The following is a 3,920-nucleotide window of genomic DNA, read 5'->3' as shown; positions in this document are numbered from 1 at the left end:
TGATATACATACGAACGGAAATGTTTTTGTGTATTCACTTTGTGTCATATGAACAGAAACATATTCCTTGAATTGACTATGTGTGATATACATACGAACGGAAATGTTTTTGTGGATTCACTGTGTGGGATGTACATATGAACGAAAATGATTGGGTTTCGATGCCTCGCCCAATTGCACACGAGCTCATTTTGCCTCAGCCTGTGTCCTAGAAGGGCCTATCCCCGATGATTTTTGGGTCGTGTGGGAAAGACCCCCTACTGTTCACACTCACTTGACGATGGTTCCAAATGCCATCGCGAAAAAGGGTTAAAAACCGTTTGTATAGCACCGACGCGTATCAATGATTGCTAGCAAAAATTGCATCCACCTTGGTACATGACAGGCTATGCCAAGTCTGAAGGACTGTGATAATCACCGTTGAACAAGCACTCCCATTAAGAACTCAAAACTGGTAATGAGTTCGGCAAGAACAATATTAGCAGAGCCACTCCCTAATATAACAGTGAACCATGTACCAAGTATAATAATAGACACATAACAGTGTCTATTCTTGACATTGTGAAGCATGAACAAATCTATACGCTTCATATAGTCATTTCTACACTTACCATAACATCATCACTACAGGCACAGACTACAACAACAGTTCTTCTATAGTTTTGCCAAGAAAAGGAATAGTACTTATTCGGTCCGCAACTTGTGCATCAAAATACTTGTGGTCAACAATTTGTCATGAGTTATAGAATCTATGACGATCAATCTTTCTTAGTGAAAACCAACATGGAAGACTAACAACAAGAAATCAATTAACACAACTCATGTAGCCTGATACCATTTATATTTCAAACAACAAGCAATAACCTTACTTTTCTGGTGGCTCACAACTCATAATAATGTCTCAAAGCTGTAGGAAAAATGTGAAATGCGGTAACAGGGAAACAAATGGCTGTGCTTGGTTCTCCAGAGTACTTAACAGTGAAACAGAAAACCAAAATAGAATTTTAAACCACCATAAACAGTAGCAATACATAATCAAATGAAGTTACCAATATGCTTCATTCCCACATGAGCAGGTTTGACATGAACAAGTACAAGAAAATAGAACTATAGAGATGCGGCATAAATCAACTAGCTAATAAAATTTGAGATCGAGCACAAATGTACTAGCTAAATCAAATAACATCTATTTACCAGGGAAATTAACCACCATGGTGACGCCTTTTAGGTTTGCACCATGTCACACAGGTCGGTTTTGAAGGAGCAGAGAGCCACCACCTATCGCAACAGTCTGTGTATCAGCATATATACTAGGACACTTCCAATTGTTGACTCTTAGTATTTGATGCACAATTTGCCGACCCTCGATGCCACCTTCTTTGGGAATCATAAGTCATATATACTGGGAAACTTCTTATTATTCTCTGTTAAACTGGAGCAAATTCAGCAATGAATCAGGATTTTGATATGCTGATAAATGCACAAATTTCATTTTATTTATTGCCTAGCAGAATCAATTTACTTTCTTTCCATCTTTTCGAGCTATTGACTCTGTATACGGAACTGCAAGTATTGAACTTTTTAGTGAATTGTTCTATACTACAAGATGCCAAAGTTATCTGACCGGACTGAATCTTCCAACTTGATTCTCCAAATTACGTATGACCGAAATAAAACTTCCAAATTAGAGTACCAAAACACCTAGCACAGTGGCAATACATCATCAAATCGAAGTTATTATGCATCGTTCACTAAGAAGATTTGACATGAACAAAAAATAGAACGAGAGATGCAACATAGATCAACTTGATAGTAAAATTGGGATGTAGCACAAATTTACTAGCAAATAAAAATCAGCATCTATTTACCAGGAAAAAGAATCACCTCGTTGCACGGCCCGGATGGGAAGGAGCCGAGGAGACCACCACCGGCTTGCTGCCGACTAGGGGGAGGAGGACGCGGGTTGTTAATGGGTATGGAGGGAGAGAGGGGGAGGGAGAGAGAGGCGACAAACCCACCGGTGTAGGAGCTTTAGAAGGGAGTCTGCGACAAGCACACCGTGGGGCGGAGGCTGTTGTTGATGAGCTCCGATTTGGTCCGCCTCGAACTGGGCCGCTAGCCACACAACGACAAGGAGCCATCGGGAGAAGGAGCATCACCTCTACTAGGAGCGCTCGCCCAACTTGGAGTATGGATTTGGGCGGCCGCCACCGCCGCCGCCCTCGGACAAGATTTGGTTCGTGCGCTGCCTCTGCCCACGGGATTTGGATTTCGATGAGTTGGGGCATCGGGACCAAATTAGGTATCAGGTAGGGACTATTTTGCACACACAACACCGCACCCAAATCTGGGCCATCAATCTCCGATCCAATGGAACAGATCCAGTTTTTTTATTTTTGCACCACAGGCTGCTTTTCTATTGTAAAAGCAGCTTGTGGTGCAAAAATGGAAAAACGAATCTGGGGCATCAGATCCATTGTAGAAAGTACAAATTCAAGTGGAGGGATCCCAAGCTACTTAATGTGCATTTTATGAAAACCCTCCTGCTAGTAGTTGACGTCAAGTAGACGTTTGCAATAACCACCTCCACTTTTCATGTCCAAACGATTTGGTTCTTAGTAAATTGTAATATTGCCATATCTTCAGTGTTCATGCCAGCTCCCTCCCTTTGCACATATGTATTACATGTCAAAGATATTTGAGTAAATGGAAAATTTAAGCCAACCTCTACATGGCAAACTAGACTACCAACGGCACTAATATGTGCCTACGTTTAAGCTGAAGCATCCCAGGAAGAGGAAATTGGGTATACATGTTTAAATCGAAAATGCTACACCTACGAAAGACTAAAGACTAACGTAAGGTTATGAAAATTTCCAAACTTAATCTAAACATTCCCCCCCCCCCCCCCTGATTTTCAGGGGGGTGGGCCCCTCATTCCCCTAAACACCAATCCTATTCTTTCATGTTGGCTGATACGTAAACTTAAGTAGCTCCTTTACGTAAGTGTAGCATTGCCGTGTTTAAATGGACCATTCTAGGCACAAATGCTTGACTGCATGTCAAACTGGACGGTGGTATCCTTCCTTGGTTGCTTGCTTGTCCTCTGCGCGTTTTCGTATATGTAGACGTAATGCGATCCCATGACTGATTAGATTATGATTCTTGGATTGAGACCCATGGCTTCATGGTGACATACATATAGAGGATCGATGGGGCACGAGCTGTGCATCCATGGATGAACAAACTCGTTTCCAAACCGCCAGAGTTCCAACAAGCCCAACAGGACAAATGACGGTTCTTCTCTTGTGAGAACTTGCTCCGAAATTCCTCCGGATCTGACGGTACTTCTCTTGTGAGAACTAGCTAGGAGTCTTATTCTCCTGTCTTGGGCGAAAAAGATACTCGGTGTTCTGTTAAAAAAAAACTCAGTCTCACGCATTATTAGGGGTCGTCTGGTCTATCAAAAGTCATCACGTGCCTCACACCACAACCCCACTCTCCTCTCCGTCCATACAACAGGGCGGAAGGCCGCTGCTATTTGGCAGAAGAAGTGATTAAAACAAGTTTTAGAAATCCGGCCCAACTTGTGATAGTTGCTATTTTGTGGAAACAAGGGAACATCACATGATAAAATATAGACAAATAGCAACACTATTTGGCAAAAGGACATTTGAGGCATATCATTGGATGGACAGCTCTCGTATCCGTGTCCGTGGATCGATAATGAGTCCGATTTGATGGACAATATTGAAGATGCCCTAAGGTTTGTATTGCCCGTACATTAATTTTGACATTTTTATTGAGTAATACAATATTGTTTTGTGAAATATATCTTCCAACTGTAAATGTTGTCAAGGTCACATTATCAACAAAACCACTCAAAACAGTCAAAGGGACTTTTTAGAGTTGAGCAACCA

The sequence above is a fragment of the Triticum dicoccoides genome, chromosome 2A (assembly GCF_002162155.2).
Source record: "Triticum dicoccoides isolate Atlit2015 ecotype Zavitan chromosome 2A, WEW_v2.0, whole genome shotgun sequence".
Taxonomy (NCBI): Eukaryota; Viridiplantae; Streptophyta; class Magnoliopsida; order Poales; family Poaceae; genus Triticum; species Triticum dicoccoides.
Note: the sequence above shows the minus strand (reverse complement) of the source record.